The sequence below is a fragment of the Aquarana catesbeiana genome, linkage group LG02 (genome assembly GCF_042186555.1).
Source record: "Aquarana catesbeiana isolate 2022-GZ linkage group LG02, ASM4218655v1, whole genome shotgun sequence".
Lineage (NCBI taxonomy): Eukaryota > Metazoa > Chordata > Amphibia > Anura > Ranidae > Aquarana > Aquarana catesbeiana.
The window spans coordinates 53,015,717-53,034,789 of NC_133325.1; the positions used below are offsets into that span (position 1 = coordinate 53,015,717).

The window sequence follows — 19,073 nt, forward strand, 5'->3', positions numbered from 1 at the left end:
AGCAACAGGTTCACTTTAACCACTTTGAGGCCAAGCCTTTTTCTGACGTTTTTCTAGTAAAAAATACAGATTTTTACTTGTAATCACTTTGAACTCCCACACTTTATTTTTTTAAGCAGAGACCCTAGAGAATAAAATGACGGCCGTTGCAATATTTTATGTCACACTGTATTTGCGCAGCGGTCTTTCAACCCTAATTTGGAAAAAAATTTTAATAAAACAAAAAAAAACAAAAAAAACAAACAAAAACAGTAAAATTAGACAATTTTTTGCTAACATGTCATGCTTTAAAAATTGCACGCTCATTGAATGGGGACAAACTACGGTACTTACAAATCTCCGTAGGAGACGCTTGTACAGATTATCCGTTTAGAGTTAGAGGAGGTTTAGTACTAGAATTAATGCTCTCGCTCTAACAATCGCGATGATACCTCACGTGTGGTGAGAACACAGTTTAGATATGCTCACGCGACTTACGTATGCAATCGCTTCTTCACACAAGCTCGGAGGGATGGGGCACTTAAAAAAATTTTTTCTCATTTATCCCCTTCGGGCCGACCGTGCGCACGTATGTGGCCTCGGCTTTAAGGGGTTATACCGGGATGATGCCTGCAGCAAAAAAAAAAAAAAAAAAGACAGTATTCAGAATTGCTGTTTTTGGCGCTCTGAATACTTTGAAGTGCAAAGGAGGAATTGGAGGTCTTTTAGACACCTGATCCCTCCATAAAGAGTACCTGTCACCACCTATTACTGTCACAGGGGATGTTTACATTGCTTGTGACAGCAATAAAAGTGATCACATTTTTATTTTTAAAGTGACAATGTAAAAAAAAAAAAAAATTAAAAATAATTTTAAAGTGCCCCTGTCCCCACGAGCTCATGCAGCAAAGAAAAAACGCACACGCAAGTCGCACCCGCATATGTAAACGGTGTTCAAATCACATACGTGAAGTATCACCGCGATCATCAGAGCAAGAAAAATTCTAGCACTAGACCTCCTCTGTGACTCTAACCTGGTAACCGTTTTTTTTTTTTTTTTTTTTTTTTTTTTTTTTTTTTTTTAGGTACCATAGTTTGACGCCATTCCATGAGTGAGCGCAATTTCAAAGCATGACCATTTACTCGGCATAACATCATCTTTCACATTATACAAAAAAATTGGGCTAACTTTACGGTTTAGTTTATTTTTAATTCATAAAAGTGTCTTTTTTTCCCCAAAAATTGCATTTGAAAAGACTGCTGCACAAATACCGTGCGACATAATACTGCAACGATCGCTATTTTATTCTCTAGATTCTCTGCAAAAAAAAAAAAATAATATATAATATATTTAGGGGTTCGAAGCGACTTTCTAGCAAAAAATATGGATTTTAACTTGTACGCAACAAATGTCAGAAGTATGCTTAGGCATAAAAGGGTTATATTTACACTGTCACGTTAAGTTTTTTTGGATCACTTTGAGGCTCGGTTCACACTGCAGCCTTGCAGGAACCCTGCAAATCCAGGTTCCCACATCGCATGCACCCAGCGGCAGTTCACACTACCCTATGATCAGCTGTGATTGGTCACAGCTGATCACGTGGTAAGAAGCCTCTGTCAGAGGCTTATCATCACGATCAGAGATGCGGTGTGTCAGACTGGCGCACGCCGGCATTTTATCCTGCTGGGTGTCATATAACGCCCAGTCAGGATAACAGAACCACTTGCCGGCCGTCATTCTGTTATAAGCCGGGCGGGAAGTAGTTAATAACACTTTAAAAGAGACGTGGCTGTTAATCACAGCTCTCTGTTCCTGTCCCTCTTCGCTCATTGGACGCTGAGCTGTGGAGGGGCAGAGCGGCCTTCTCAGGCTCTCAGCGGCTCGCTGAGAGGCTGAGATGGGTGTCATTCCAGGCACCTGGGCGATCCAGACTGTCAGATGACACAGTGCCTGGACCGATTTCGGTGACATCAGCAGAGGGCCGACTTCAGATGGCTCGCTGCTGAAAACGGGTTACAGGAGTGCAAAATGAATTGCACGCCTATGACCCATAGGAGAAGCCCAGCCAAACAAGCTCAGGCTGGACTTCTCCTTTAAGTGCATGGAGTTCCTTTAAGTCAGCCTGCCAAGTAGCATGACTGCTTAGAAACATAGATTTATTTATGACCAACTAATAAACCAATACCTTGCCCCCTAAAAAGACACGGAAGCCGATTAAGTTGGAAATAGGGCAAGGCCACAGCTTTATTGAACTTTCAAAAGTACAACTTTTCTCAGTCACAGTATACCATGAGCACCCAGAAAACAATCTCACAGTCTAAGAGGCCTGTCCTTACCATCAATGCCAGACAGGCATTAGACTGACCACAGAATTTAAGGCCCATAAAGCAACATCAATTGCTGCCAAGGTCAAAACCGCCATACGCAAGTCAGTGGTACATCGACAAGCGCCCCACCGCAGCCAGCACCTGCTCGACACCAGATTGTAGGCAGAGATTAACAGATGGAGGCCACTCATTTAAATGAACCCCATGAGGTGTTAATACTGTTATCTCCCTCAAGACCCTAGTGGCAGACAGCAATGCCACCAATCCTGCGGACAAATTTGAAAACCTAGGCATTCACCTTGCGGGGGGAAACGGCTCCAAACAAGCACAAAGTATGTGACGGCCCAAAACCAGAAAAGGGGAACAATGTTGGACCAAACAATAAATTAGTAAAACTGGCACAACACAGAGCAATACCATGCTTAATAGAGGAGATTGTATCTACATGCCGGTAATGCCCTACATTGTTACCCCATACATGAATGATAAGAATGAAGGGACATAAAACAAACAGTCTCGGGTAATAGCAGTAGCCAGAGTAGGCCATGAAAACTGACAATGAATTCTGCCAACTGCAAAGGAAAAATTCAATGATCCAAAGTAATTCTGGGGAGACGCATGAAATCAGAACAAAAAGGTGAGGACGAACATATAGCAAAAATTTAAATGATTCCAGTCTACCTAAAAGCCATCTCTATCATCAAAAAAACCCTTCCCATGGGCAGCTATGGCTACCAAAATGGGGGAAAAAAAAAAGTATGTGGGAAAAAATCATTAGGAGGCAAGACCAGCTGGGAAAAAGGGTACAAGACCCGAAAAAAATTCTAATTTGTTGAGGTTGGAAGAATAAGCAGGAGACAAAGGATTCAGTGATCAGCACATCCTCCGAGCTACCACAAACTGGGAGTTTGTCCTCGGCGGCAAGCTCACTAATCCGAAAGTTGCCAAAGAATGCCCAAGAAACTCGAAACAAGAAAGCCCTAAATGTAAAAAAAACAGAGGGCAAAAGGGAATGGAGGTCTTTAAAGTAGTGCACAGAAAACAGGTGCCGAGAATCAGGGAAGCAAGTCAGATGTTTCCAACCATTTTCCTTCAAAATCCTCTGAATAAGAAAACTTTGGAGATGTCATCCCAGCTGAATAGTCTGAACCAAATATAGCAGAGGGAGCGGTACCCACCATCAAAACCAGCCACAAATACAACCTGCAGGTAGAGGAGGTAGGAGAAAAGAACCAGGTGCCTGTCCCACGGGGGAAAGGGAGAAATCATCCACAGGTGGAAGCACCTATTCGTCCCAAATTTGCCGACAGGTTACCTGAGAGTTCTGGGAGGGGCAACAGGAGTCAGAAACAAGACTACACAAAAAAAACAAAAAACGAAGGACGAGGAAGACCCACAGCAGTTAGTTACATCTGAAACCAAACAGTCAACTGATGACATCCAAAACACCAGAAAAACACAACAGGGAGAACAAAAGGTGGAGAGAGCGTGCAGAGACGCAGTTAACCGCTTGACCATATTAGGAAAGGGCTCTAACAGCATCATGTTACACAACAAATAGAGTTGGGCCAATGAGGCCAGCCAAGGTTCAGCAGACCAGTCATCCTGGAATAAAATGCCAAAGCTACAGGAGCTGGATGCAGCCCTGTAAAAACTCCAGCTGTGTGTTCGACATTTCCTCCAATCATCAAAGAACGACCATTAGAGGAGTGCAAGAGGGACAATCGCGCTTCCAAGTCACCACGCATAGGAGCTGATCATTTGTACGTAATGACGTGCATCTGATATACATTTCATAGAGGCCCACAGAAGGCACTGCCCATCAGAAGTACGTGGAATGTGAAAACAAGGTGGCCCAAAAAGGTTGAAGCTGCTACAGCCATAGCTTCCTAGAGTCCCTTGGGAATTTAACCAACGAAAGAAGCTAATTAACCCCAGGAAGTCGGCAGACCATCCCCGCAATGTCAATTTCAATGCCCAAAAGGACAGGAGATGTGCAGGACCTTCCATGTTGTTGGGATGGAACAGTCGCAGTGTACAGGAAGGAAGCGAAAGGCAGATTCGATGTCCAGAAAACTTAGCAAAGAAAGTGCCTAATCAAAAGTGGAGTATTGGTCCCAGGAATGCTCCTGATCAATCCACCATTAACTGACAAGCCTGCACACCAAGAGAGAAAACCCGAAAGAGCGTTAGGGGTGGATGAAAGTGATCCAAGACCCCCTATTAAATCCCGACTAAGATCCAAGCCTCCCTACTGAGAGGGTACTGGTCTAGCCAGTGCAACATCCTTGAGACTTTCACTGGCATCCTCCAAAGGGTTGAACTTGGAACCCGGTTTGGCAGGTGGTGTATTCCCCATTCAGAAAGTCGACTGCGGGGTGGGCACCACCCCCAAGAAAAAAAGTTGTGCGCACACAGTGGCTCTCATTAAACAGTCAGCAGTTGCCTATTTGGATTCCACTGGCGTTCTGTGCATGTGACTGAAAAGAAGTTGGCCTGTGCTGGCACATGAGTAATAACCATATGCAGCGTAAAAGTCAGCGCTAGAGTGAATAAAGTTGGCAGCTACCAATGCAGGTCAATATACATAGCAGTGAAAACCTAGTTATTTCCAGGCAGCCATCGTTAGGCAAAACTGGGTATCAAAATCAAACCGCACAGCCCTCCATATATTTTGAAGACCTCCCAACTGAGATCCAGAGAACAGAATAGGGAAGAATTCTGAATTTTTTTTTTTCAGAGCAATGCATAGGCACAGAAACCCTGCAGCCAGTTCCCAACAATACATGGAACCTGCTTAGATTGTTCACCCTCAGTATTAACATCAATATCTTTCTAGCTGTCAACTGTTGGTACCAAAAAGCACCAGCACATCAGTGAACTCAGTGTGCCATTTTTAAATTGTATTTATTTAATCCCCTGTTCTAAGTGCAAATCGATGGGGAAAATCGATTATAGAGGGCCACCCAGGTGAGAACCAGACCCCGGGGATGGGGTGGGAGCCACAGCTAGCATACATCAAAATAAAGTAAACATAAAAATTGATTGGACTGCTGCACAAATATGCATCCGTGGCCCTAAAACAGCTACACTTGACTTATCCCAGACCACCCCATAATCATACCCAAGGGAGGTAGAGTATGACGAGTGATGATTGCTTGCTGGATGGAGAGTCTGAAGTCCAGTAGTTGACCCTGTGTGTCAGAGGTTGTGCTGGGACATACAAGGTGAATAAGGAGCCTCGTGCCTCAAGTGAAACTCTTGTGACAGATGAATCTCCTCAGAGCAGTTGGATGTGCCTCACCATGGCCTTTTCCTAGAGTTCAGGTTCCACCCAGTCACCTCAGGTCTTTGTAGCCAATCCTAAGGGAGCTACATTACTTCCCTTTTAGGTTCACACCTACAGTGATCCCATGATTCCAGCAGTCAAGGCTCCCTTTCCCTAAAGGCGGTTCAAGGGGCCTTCATTTTAAAAAAGGGGGGGCAAGCAAAGGCAGCCCCCTTACATCCCTCATGAGTCACTTTAAAGCAGAGTTCCACCCACTTTTTCAACTACCGTGTTTCCCCGAAAATAAGTCACGGAAGTACCAAGCTGCGCTATAACGAAGGTATTTGGCACATTTATATATTACAGAAACACACACATTGTACATTATATACTACTGTAATAGAGTGGATTATAGGATTTTTACAAGCATTTTAACTCAGTTCACACTGGGGATTCCTGACAGGCAGGGAGGGAGAGGGGGAGAGAAGACATCACATTACATGGTAAGACCTACCCCGAAACTAAGCCCTACTGTGTCTTTAGTTGCCAAAATATATATAAGACCCCGGCTTATTTTCGGGGAAACACGGTAGATCTTAAAGGAAAGACTACCCCTCCACCACTCGTTTTTGGCCATTGATTTTTTTTTTTTTTTCCTTCTTCTTTCTCCTTACCTTTATTGAAGTACCTTGTGTACTTCCACCCCAGCATCGTCGTGGCCCAGGGTGTCATTTCCTGCTGCTCGCCCACTGCCTTCTAGAACCTGTGTGTGTCCCAGAAGACGACGGAGCCATTCAGGAAGCGCCGCGGCGACTCGCGCATGAGCAGTAGGAAACTGGCGGTGAAGCCTGAAGGCACCACTGCTGGTTTCCCCTAGTTATGCCCTGTACACACGGTCGGACATTGATCGGACATTCCGACAACAAAATCCATGGATTTTTTCCGACGGATGTTGGCTCAAACTTGTCTTGCATACACACGGTCACACAAAGTTGTCGGAAAATCCGATCATTCTGAACGCAGTGACGTAAAACACGTAAATCGGGACTATAAACGCAGTAGCCAATAGCTTTCATCTCAATTTATTCTGAGCATGCGTGGCACTTTGTGCGTCGGATTTGTGTACACACGATCGGAAATTCCAACAATGGATTTTGTTGTCGGAAAATTTTATAGTCTGCTCTCAAACTTTGAGTGTCGGAAAATCCGATGGAAAATGTGTGATGGAGCCCACACACGGTTGGAATTTCCGACAACAAGGTCCTATCACACATTTTCCGTTGGAAAATCCAACCGTGTGTACGGGGCATTAGAATGGCGGCAGCTACACCCGATCCGATGGACTGGGTGACATCGCGGGCTCCCTGGACCGGCAAGTGTCCTTATTAGAAGTCAGCAGCAGTGTTTGTAGCTGCTGACTTTTAAAGAAAAACATTTTTTGCGGCTGGAACACAGCTTTAAAGAGGAACCAACAATGCATCTGACTGAGCACCACAAACCAAAAACAGGTGTACCGAAATGAAGATTTTGGTGCCGAACCCGAAAAGGCCAGTTTTTAAAAAACATTTTTATATAAAATTGTGTTAGTGAACTTTTTAATATCATGAATATGAACTTATTGTCGGCCATTATCAGCACCTTTAGTGAAAGAAAAGCTCAAGAAATATGCATCCCTTTAAAAACGTTATGTATGTCTTCACACTGGTCCATTGCGCTCCCGTTGTGGTGTTAAAAATAAAAAAAAATATTTTAAAATGCACCTCCCCATTGAAATGTATTGAAAAAACAGCAAAAAAAAAAAATGCATTAAACGAACCTGTGTTACGTTTTTGATGCAGTTTATGAATTGCATGACCTACAAAAAAAAAAAAAAAAAAACACACCATAAGCACAGTAAAATCGCATGCCTTTTCAGGCCCAATTTTGGGCACCTTTTTCTCTATCGGCAAATTGCCGAAAACACCATTTTCAGCCGCCAAAATTTTGGTGCATCTCAAAAAAAATAAAAAAATTCAAAAGCAAACTCCCCCATTCATTCATGCCTCCATGATTTAGTTTGCTGAGAAATCGCTTTGAAAAAACACACACACACACACACCAAGCATTTCTGGCCGTGGTCATCTTGAGTAAGGGCATCTGGTTCATGTAACATTTACTTCCTGGTATCCATCTGCCCTTAGCTCAGGCAGGTGTTTCGTCACATATGGCGACCCATCACATTTGGCTACCCGCTGGAGTGCACATGCGCGACGCTGCCATATGCGTTCCAACACTGTTGTTTCGTCAGATTAGGCGACCGCTCAGAATGTGTAACGGAAGTGACGTTCTGTCGCCGCCGTCTTGCTACATCCTGCACTCAATAGTAAGGATACATTGAGAAAGGGAAAGCGGACATCTTGTTACCCCACCGGAGTTTTGCATTTTACACTTATTTGTAACAGTAAACTGAGTTTATATAGTGAAATACAGGACTTAGAACTCCGTCTGACTGGTTAGATGTTGAATTTTGAAAGAAGCAAAACTTCTGTCAGATTAGCAAACCTGTGACATAAGCAGGCTTGAGGCTGCTTTTAAAATTCAACATCTAACGAGTCAGACGGAATTGTAAGTCCTGTATTTCTCTAGATAAACTCACTTTACTGCTAAAAATAAGACTCCGGTGGGTGTAAGAAGATGTCCGCTTTCCCCCTTCTCAGTGTATCCTTACTATGGAGAAGTGCAGGGTGTAGCAAGATTGCGGCAACGGAACGTCACTTCCATGGCGGTTTTAGTGTGCTCTTTTGTCCTAAAACTGTTGGAACGCATATGGCAGCGTCGCGCATGAGCACTCCATCGTGTAGCCAAATGTGATGGGTCGCCATATGTGACGAAACACAGGCAGGCGTGCTTAGCTGAGAAAGCCCCTCCTGAAGACTCCTGGGAAGTATGACATCATTTTGGCTTAGGCAAGAAACCAGGAAGTAACTAGAGAAATGTTAAAAAGAAAAAAAAAATTAAAAAAAAAACAAAAAGGTCTAAACACAAGTAAATAAATCTTCCCATCTACTAATACTAGCAGCATAAGGATCAAAAATAGTCAGTGATGATTGAGAGAGTGAAGTTCTGTTTTAAGTATGAAGCACAAAGCAAGTGGTGAAAGCTCACACATACAATGTTCCAGCACATTCTGCTATAATTAGTATGCGGGGATCACGCTGCTAAAACGTTAATCTGAAATTTGCACCTCCAGAAGAAAACACGGGCTTTGCGAGCTTCCTCTCCACGCTCTGCTAATCTGTCGCTGGCAGCTGCGGGAAGGAAACAATATTTCCAGTCCCCCAATCATGAGCTTAACTGAAATTCAGAAAGCAGCCAACAAAAAAACATTAAACGTGGAATTCCAATGCCACGGTCCCCGTCTAGAAGAGTGAGCTGGATATTTCTGGGCTGGCAGTTTCACTTTCACTTACAGGTCCCTTTCCCCAACCCCAGGCCTGTGCATGGACAGTGAAAGAAGCAGCAGCAAAACTGATGAGCTCAACTCTGCTCTCTCCTACTATCAGCATGCTCCATGGCACTGCAGCACACCCGATTGGCTCCTTGTGCTGCTTTTCCCTCCCCCTCTAAGCGGTTCAGACTGCAAAAAGTTGATACAAATATTAAAATTCAGGTTCTTACACTGCTTGCATTTAGTTCAACTTTGAAGCAAAACTATATACGCTAAAACTTTTTTTTTTTTGGATACAGAGGGTTACAACTCCTGCCAGGTTTTTTTTTTTTGCCATCTGTGTCCCATTGGGGAGATTTCCCTTCACTTCCTGTCCCATACAGGAAGCGAGAGAAAATCCTTCCAAAATGAGGGACGCCTGTTTGTTACCAGAACTCCATTGGAGGATTTCCCCTCTATTCCTGTCCTAGAGAATCCAAAATGTAGGAAGCAGGCCAACCAGCAGCAGCTGAAACACTGAGCAGACCTAACTAATCACATGCAGCTGCACTGATTTTTCTATGGCCCTTCATATAATATAAGGCTATGGAAAACCTGCGTGTCACTCGTCGTAATAGATCACATGCGTTTGTTTCTAAGAACTTCCTAAAAACCTAACATTGCCATGGCAACGGGCAAACTGTATATGGCCGAGGTCATAAAATAAGGTTAGGGAAAACCTTTGCATCACTTGCAGCAATGTTCCAAGGTGCTGAACAGACGGCCTTTTTGCTCCTAACTACCTAAAAACCCGACTTCCAAGCACTGCCAAGGTAACTGGTTAAAAAGTGTTACTAAACCCAGGACCCTGCATTCACTATATCTGGTCTCCCACAGTACACGGAAATGCAATCATTATAGTAAATATAAACTGCTAAATACCTTTTCTCGTCAGCAGTATATAGCAGTCTTGTGACCTCTATCAGTGTCTGGTTTAAGCTTGTGGGAGGAGTTTTAATTCTCAATTGTCCTTTAAGGCTTCATGACCCCTGATTCTGTTTGGACAGTGCCGATTGGCCCTGTGCTGATCACATGCACTAAAAAAAAAAAAAAAAAAAAATTCTCTAGCAATGCACACCAAACTGAGCATGTGCAGAGTGCCCCCTGGTTCTGTAAATATCAGGAAATATATGTCGGGGACAGTGGAAGGGGAGGATCAGAGAAGACCATGCTTTACCACATATACAGACTGATTTTACCATTGTGGGTTTAGTAAACACTTATGCCGCGTACACACGGTCGGATTTTCCGACGGAAAATGTTCGATGGGAGCTTGTTGTCGGAAATTCCAACCGTGTGTAGGCTCCATCACACATTTCCCATCGGAATTTGAGAGCTGGTTCTCAAATTTTCCGACAACAAAATCCGTTGTCATAAGTTCCGATCGCGTGTACACAATTCCGACGCACAAAGTTCCACGCATGCTCGGAATCAAGCAGAAGAGCCGCACTGGCTATTGAACTTCATTTTTCCCGGCTCGTCGTACGTGTTGTACGTCACCGTGTTCTTGACGCTCGGAATTTCCGACAACATTTGTGTGACCGTGTGTATGGAAGACAAGTTTGAGCCAACATCCTTCGGAAAAAAATCTGATGGATTTTGTTGTCGGAATGTCCGATCGTGTGTACGCGGCATAATAGTTACGGAAATCCTTTATATCACTCGTAGTCATGTTCCAAGGTGATAAACAGATAGGCTTGTTTCTCCTAATCTCCTAAAAACTCGACCTCCCAGCACTGCCATGGTCACAAATTGTATATGTCCGTGGTCATAAAATAAGGTCACTGAAAACCCGTGTATCAATGGCAGTAAGTGCTAACCAGATAGGTTGTTGGGAAGTTATGACAACAAGCCCAACGTCCCAACACCCAGCTGAGGGGTGGTGAACCTGCAGGCTGCAGATACCAGCAACAAATGGTGTGCAGTACGTTCTACAGATAGGATTTTTACACTGCTGTATGTTGGAGTTTATCTTTACACAATCCCAACTTACAAATGCGCCATCATTAATACCTCATTACATCCTAATAAAAGACATCCAAACAGCACAGACATCTAATGATACCCACTTTCCATGGATCACGCCACATAAGCGCTGTGCATCACAATGGAGTTAATAATGGTTTTATAATATTCTGACATTACTCCCACTAATGCCTCCATTCACAGGCGGATGTACGCCATTACACTGTACATTATTACCACATGGGACCATTCTTCATTAAAAGGGTTCAGAACTGCACATTAGGACAGGCTTTCTGCTCAGTTTGCAGCAAATGATAGACACATTCCTTTCTTCGTAGAGACCTAAACCTTCTATAGCTTCATCACCCCTAACTGTCCTTTGTTTGAAACAGAACCCCTCTGTCCCCCTTTTCTCCAGATAAACTTTTTTGGTCTAATGTACAGGTCCTCCAACAGGGTTCTGGCCCCCCCCCCCCCGTGTCCTTCCTTACATCAGGGTCTCCCCCCCCCCCCCCATCAGTGTACTGCGTTACCATCATGGCCCCCCCCCACATCAGTGTCCTGCCTCACATCAGGCCCCCCCCACATCAGTGTCCTGCCTCACATCAGGCCCCCCCCCCCACATCAGTGTCCTGCCTTACATCAGGCCCCCCCCCCACATCAGTGTCCTGCCTTACATCAGGGCCCCTGCCCCCCACATCAGTGTCTTGCCTTACATCAGGGCCCCTGCCCCCCACATCAGTGTCCTGCCTTACATCAGCCCCCCCCCCCCACATCAGTGTCCTGCCTTACATCAGGGCCCCCCCCCCCCACATCAGTGTCCTGCCTTACATCAGGGCCCCCCCCCACATCAGTGTCTTGCCTTACATCAGGGCCCCTGCCCCCCACATCAGTGTCCTGCCTTACATCATGGCCCCTGCCCCCCATATCAGTGTCCTGCCTTACATCAGGGCCCCCGCCCCCCACATCAGTGTCCTGCCTTACATCAGGGCCCCCGCCCCCCACATCAGTGTCCTGCCTTACATCAGGGCCCCCCCCCACATCAGTGTCCTGCCTTACATCAGGGCCCCCCCACATCAGTGTCCTGCCTCACATCAGGCCCCCCCCCCCACATCAGTGTCCTGCCTTACATCAGGCCCCCCCCCACATCAGTGTCCTGCCTTACATCAGGGCCCCCCCCCCACATCAGTGTCCTGCCTTACATCAGGGCCCCTGCCCCCCACATCAGTGTCCTGCCTTACATCAGGGCCCCCCCCCACATCAGTGTCCTGCCTTACATCAGGGCCCCCCCACATCAGTGTCCTGCCTTACATCAGGGCCCCCGCCCCCCACATCAGTGTCCTGCCTTACATCAGGGCCCCCCCCCACATCAGTGTCCTGCCTTACATCAGGGCCCCCCCCCCACATCAGTGTCCTGCCTTACATCAGGGCCCCCCCACATCAGTGTCCTGCCTCACATCAGGCCCCCCCCCCCCCACATCAGTGTCCTGCCTTACATCAGGCCCCCCCCCCCACATCAGTGTCCTGCCTTACATCAGGCCCCCCCCCCCACATCAGTGTCCTGCCTTACATCAGGGCCCCCCCCCCCACATCAGTATCCAGCCTTACATCAGGGCCCCCCCCCACATCAGTGTCCAGCCTTACATCAGGGTTGTCCCCCCCATCAGCGTCCTCCCTTACATCAGGGTCCACAAGAGTCCACCCCCCCCTCCTTAAATTAAAATCCCCTTTACATCAGGATCTCCATCAGAGTTCCCCCCCTTACTTCAGGGTTCCCATTAAAGTCCACACTAATTCAGGTAATGGGGGCATTAGAGTCCCCCCCCTTATATTTGAGGCCATCAGGGTGAGAGAAATGCAGTCCATAAACTGTCTCTACTGACCTGAACCCTCAGTCTGTGCACTCAGAAGATACACCACTTGAGGAGGGGGGGGGGGGGGCTTGTAATCCTCCTCCCCTTCCATTCATAGAAGCTGTAGTATGGCTTATGAATGGCAGAGTTGGGCAGAAAGGGCAAGCATAGTTGGTCTCCCTTGATGTCAGCCTGTAACAGTCACTTAGTTGTATTAACCCTTACCACGTCAGAAGGTTATGGCGGGTGGGGTGGGTCATGGATTGAAGAGGATTTTGACTAACAGAAGAGGAATCAGCAGAAAGAGACACATCCTACTGACTGAAGTTATGTCCCTTGTGCTTATTTTTCAATTTTTCTTTTTAGCTAGCAGGTCGCCTTTAATAATTGGATTTCCTTTGATCGTTGGCTCCATCTAGAGACCATAATGCATTAAGTTTCCTGAGTTACCTCGAGCAAGAAAAATACCGCATATTAGCCACTAGATGGAGCAGACAATCACAGGATGTCAACATATTACGCAAAATATGATCAAAATTTGTGAGGGCGGGGCAATTTTTTTTTTTTTTTTTTAAATATAAACAGTGTTAAATGTGTCTTCCATAAAACTTCTTATTGTAACACGCTAGACAAGAACTTTTGTTGCCTATCATGAACATTAATTTGCTTCATGTATGGTGTATATGGTAGGGTAAGAGACATAAGCTTTACATCACTTCCCAAGATCTAACATTAAGGCCTCATTCACAGCATACGCCCGTGCATAGGCCATGTCTGCCTACATGGGGACGAGCACAGGTGTTCTGTACATCTCCATGCAGAAAGTCCCAATTTACTGTCAGTTGTGATGTAGCAGCTTCACGGACACCGCCGCTGCTCCCAATTTGGCATCCATGCGAGTGCGCGGCCCCGACCGTGCGCTGTATTGTGTTCGGGCACATGCACCCACATGGTTGGCAAATTGGAAGCAGCAGCTGTCCACGAATTGGGACTGCCCTGCGGGGAACACCTGTGCGTCCCTGTGCAGGCAAGCAGAACAGGCTTTGATCGGCTCCCAGCTGTGTGTCAATGTCAACGCCATTTAAAAAAATCTAAAGCATTACAAAAGAAAAAAAAAAAAAAAAAAAAAGAAGAAGGACACCAATATTGTTGTTTTGAACAGTTAAAAAGAGAAGTTGCTGCATCTGTCCCCCGCCGTCTCTGCACTGAGGACCGAGCGATCAAAAAACACAGCCGATGGCTCGGTTCTCACTCCTCCCCGAACAGAGCGATGCTGTCAGCATCTCTGCTCCGCGCTCATTGGAGCGCTGAGCTGTGGAGGGGAGCGGCCGTCTCAGCGGCTCGCTGAGAATGCCATCAGTCAAGGCAGCTGGCAGATCCAGACTTGGGAAGTCGGGATGACGTGGTGCCTGGACTGATCTTGGTGACGTCAGCGGAGAGCGGACTTCAGACCGCTCTCCACTGAAAATGGGTCACAGGAGTAGAGTTTAGCGATTTTTTTTTTTTAAACTCGATTCACATAGAGTTTTTTTTTTTTTTTTTTTTTGATGGACACCACGCCAGTCCTGAAGAGCTGCGGGCAGGAGCTTTTAGACGAGGCCGCGGCTTCGGCCCACAGCTCTGCAGTACCAGTGCCGGTCCAAAAAAATAAATAAATAAAAAAAAAAAAAATTGAATCGATGTGACCTCTCAACTCGATTCAAATCAATTTTTTTCCCCAGCCCTACACAGGAGTGCAAAACCAATTGCACTTCTGTGACCCAGAGGAGAAGCCCAGCCTAAAATGCTCAGGCTGAACTTCTCCTTTAAGGACAGAGGAGGGATTTGGGGTCTATAAGACCCCAGATCTCTCCATAAAGAGTACCAGTCACAAGGATGTTTACATTCTTTGTGACAGCAATAAAAGTGATAAAAAAAAATAAGTAAACATTGTGGGAAAAAAAGAAAAAAAAAATTGAACGTGCCCCCGTCTCCCAATGCTCGCACGCAAAAGGCTTTTGACGCGTCGCCTATGGATAGTAAAATTTTTCATCGTTTGTTGCCGTTGCACGGGCAGGCACAATTTTAAAGTTTGGCATTTACTTGGTAACATCTTTGATAGTTTCCAAAAAAAAAATTGGGCTATGTATTTTTTTTTTTTTTTGCATAAAATAAAAAAAAAAAAAGTGTATTTTTTGAAATTGCGCTTGAAAAACCACTGCACAAATACCGTGTGACAAAAAATTGCAAAATCTTTCTTTATCCCACCCTTGAGTGACACCACTCTACTCCCCTCCCCTTATTGGGGGTCCCTTTACCCACCCCCTCCCTTTTCCTCTTGCCTTCCCCTTAACCCCTTCCCTTGCTCCTTTCTACTCCCCTTATGAGTTTGTCCCCCACCCTTCCCGCTCCTTTCTGGTCTCTATGCTTCCTATCTTACCCCCTGCAGCATCCTTACCCTGGCTTGAGCTTCTAGGCTTAGTACACCCCACTGCCCTTCCCATCCTGCACTCTCCCGGTACACTTGTGCTCTTGGGTATTGTCCAGTAGTGTGCCAAACTGGTGCCTCTGTTATTACTTAGGCATGGTTCAGAGCCCTGTGTAAACGCTCCCCTCCTTAAAACGGCCCCCCCCCCCCCCCCCCCCCCCCCCCCCCCATGTTGCCTATGCCTGGAATTTCAGCCTACCTTTTCCTCCCATTGATGTTTGCTATATACCCTCTTGACCCGGCATGGTCTTTTCCATGCTTTAACTTTTTAACTTTTGTTATGTTGTACTTATCATACACATGTACCTCATGCACTCTTACTTGTACCTTTGTACTGACACTCTTGCTTTTTTCAATACGATACTTGAAGAAAACATTGCAACACCTACCAATTTATTCTTTAGGGTCTCTGCTTTAAAAAAAATAATGTTTGGGGGTTCCAACTAATTTTCTAGCAAAAAAATACTGATTGTTACATGTAAACAACACTGTCAGAAAAGGGCCTGGATATAGTAGTTCCCTTTAAGACAATACATTAAAGCCGGTCTAATTAAAGTGGTTTTGTGATCCCCGCTTATCACCAGCACGCTATATTGTCTCCTTTTTCTCTTCCGCTGCGGTTACAAAGGGACCCATTAGTCAGAGCAAAACTCAATTATGCGTGAAGCGCGAGCTTCTGTGACCTGAGAGTTTTCATATTTTGACAAAAAAGATGGACGGCCGGTTTTAAATAAAACTCTACAGTTTCTGGGAAAAGGCAATTATGCTGAGCCTTTCTTATATTAAAATGTACACTTATTTGGAAAAATGACTGCACACTCTGTTCAGGATGAAAACCGACTGAAATTGTAATTAAATGGTAGGAGAACCATATTTAATTTTCAGCTAAAGTGATGCAAAAGTCTTGTCACCCCTATGTTTTTTTTTTCTAAGCAAATGTTAAAATCAATCTAAACCCAATCACTGATCCTCCATAGTTTAGGTCATTGTAAAAGTTAATAAAAAAAAGTTAAAACCGCACTTAGTGTGTCATCAAAAAGCAGCAGCTTAATGAGCTTAATGTGAGATACACAAGTTAAATAAATGAGAGAAGCCGTGCTAGAATAGTCCCAATTGATGGATCAGGATAATGGATTATATATATTTACTATACACACACACACACACACAATTTGGAAATTACCCCATTTAGGGAAGAGTCCTATTTTGCTTCCTAATGGGTTGAGGGGGATTACCAGATATACAGCTTCATTTATTCCCAACCTGATTATTAAGTGCAGAAATGAAAACATATTACAAAATTATAACAGAAGCAACACAAGTTATTTACCCAGAAGGAAACCGGTCACATTCCTTCATATATATGCAGGCAAGTGTTCACAAATACAACCAGTTTTCCTTTGCAAGAAAGGCATGTCAAGATTCAGAAATTTTCCTACACCTTATGAGGCGTACACATGATCAGAGTCAGATAAACATCGATTTTGCATTCCATGCATTAAGGTGAAAACCTTCTTTGCTGCAGCACCCCCCCCCCAAGCACCGTGCACAAGCTCAGCGGCTCAAGCCAACAGCTCTCATCTCATTGGACATATTGATAGCAAGCGGGAGCCATTGGTTCCCGCTGCTGTCAAGCAAATCCAGAGACGCGGGAGGGCTGGGCCCCGCTGTCTGTGTCAATGAATGCAGCAGCAGAACTCGGGAGCGCTCCCGCACAACTGCCCCCATGGAAAGCGGCTCTCCGTGGGGGCACCCGATGAAGGGGAGGAGCCAGGAGCACTGGTGGGGCACCCCAGAAGAGGGGGATCCGGACTGCTCTGTGCAAAACCCTTGCACAGAGCAGGCAAGTATGACATGTTATTTTTAAAAAATCCGAAAGAAAGAAGAAGGAAGAAGGAAGAAGGAAGGAAAAAGTAGTAACAAGTTGCAGGACAAGTCCCACAAGTGTGAAAGGGGCCTAAGAGGACAAAGTATAAAAAAGTGCAGCTTTGTAAAGTGTTCATTTTATCGTCAGTGGATTAAAGCGGTAGTAAACACGCAGCATAAAAAAAAAAATAATAAATAAACCTGCTTACTAGCACATTATGAAATATTTACCTTAGAACGAAGCCCTCCAGCAGCACACCATCGAGGCTTCCATCTTCACCCAGTCTTCCTTCTGGGTTTGTGGGCTCCAACATATTGAATGGCCAGACCGCAATGATGTCACTCCTGTGCATAAGTCACAACCATGGCACAGAGCTCTGAAGGAACGGCAAGGGCATGCCATTCCTTCAGAGCGCATGTACCAGTGATGTCACCAGCTGGTTAAAGAGAATATCTCCTAAAATGGTGCATGTTTAGGAGATATTATTTTACCTACAGATAAGACTTATTATAGGCTTACCTGTAGGTAAAAATCACAAAGTGGACTTTACTACCGCTTTAAGGTGCATGCTACCTATGTGGATATAATGCTGGAGTATCTTCCTGACACTGATTGGAACTGAAAACGTGGCTTGGAGAAGTAGACAGGCTACGAAATGTCTTCCACATTACAGACCAAGGCCAGATGAACGTGGTCAACTACTACTAGCTGTCCTTTAAGAGTTGTCATCAAGGATCCAGTCAACTCATAAGCCTTTTGATTTCACCAGCATCCATCAAAAGCTGAAATATCAGCAGTGAGAGTTCACTACCTCTTTAAATACTAACGCAAATATTCGCACAAATCTTTGGAGGGAAAAATGTTCCAGTAGCCATTACAACACATTCCAACCTTGCCATTGTCCTGGCAGCATGGTCTGTGGCCTCCAGAACGTCAGGGTTTGCAGATAAACCAGAGTACAGTATATGGATTCCTCTGGGCTCCACACAAACAATTTTGCCTTGTAAATCATTTCACTTAAGCTTTACAAATCCATTCTTTGGCACAAGCAGATGTGAACATCATCCCCACAAGGAGAAGAAAAAAAAAAAAGTATTATACCGTCATAAAGGTTCCAATAGACATTTGATTAGCCGGGACTAATTCCAGGAGCCGACGAAGCAATCCTAAGAAAAAAAAAAAAAAAAAAAAATGTAAATCCACGATTTGGTACAAGCATGTCTGTGCGGTATCTGGAGAATATCTTGTTTTTGTTAGTGGCTGTATCACAAAGGCAGCTACAGACGATAGATCAGTACAGGACATATTCCACACACCAAGGAATAGTTAAAAAAGTGACGGCAATGGGGGGGCCAAGGGGAGGGCCAGCGTTGCGGCAATGGGGGGGACCAAGGGGAGGGCCAGCGTTGCGGCAATGGGGGGGGGACCAAGGGGAGGGCCAGCGTTGCGGCAATGGGGGGGGACCAAGGGGAGGGCCAGCGTTGCGGCAATGGGGGGGGGACCAAGGGGAGGGCCAGCGTTGCGGCAATGGGGGGGGACCAAGGGGAGGGCCAGCGTTGCGGCAATGGGGGGGGACCAAGGGGAGGGCCAGCGTTGCGGCAATGGGGGGGGACCAAGGGGAGGGCCAGCGTTGCGGCAATGGGGGGGGACCAAGGGGAGGGCCAGCGTTGCGGCAATGGGGGGGGACCAAGGGGAGGGCCAGCATTGCGGCAATGGGGGGGGACCAAGGGGAGGGCCAGCGTTGCGGCAATGGGGGGGGGACCAAGGGGAGGGCCAGCGTTGCGGCAATGGGGGGGGACCAAGGGGAGGGCCAGCATTGCGGCAAAGGGGGAACCAAGGGGGTGCCAGCATTGCGGCAAAGGGGGAGAGTCAAGTGCCAA

At 45.7% G+C, this 19,073-nt stretch overlaps 1 protein-coding gene across 4 annotated transcripts in view; it reads right to left on the reverse strand.

The window, feature by feature from the left end:
• Window positions 1-18,359, reverse strand: part of GDPD5 (glycerophosphodiester phosphodiesterase domain containing 5) — a gene marked incomplete at its 5' end in the record, with an annotated part of 273,877 nt that extends 255,518 nt beyond the window's left edge. For all 4 annotated transcript variants that reach the window (XM_073612890.1, XM_073612888.1, XM_073612889.1 and 1 more), the window contains 1 exon segment: window positions 18,295-18,359.
• Between the last annotated feature and the right edge of the window lie 714 nt (window positions 18,360-19,073).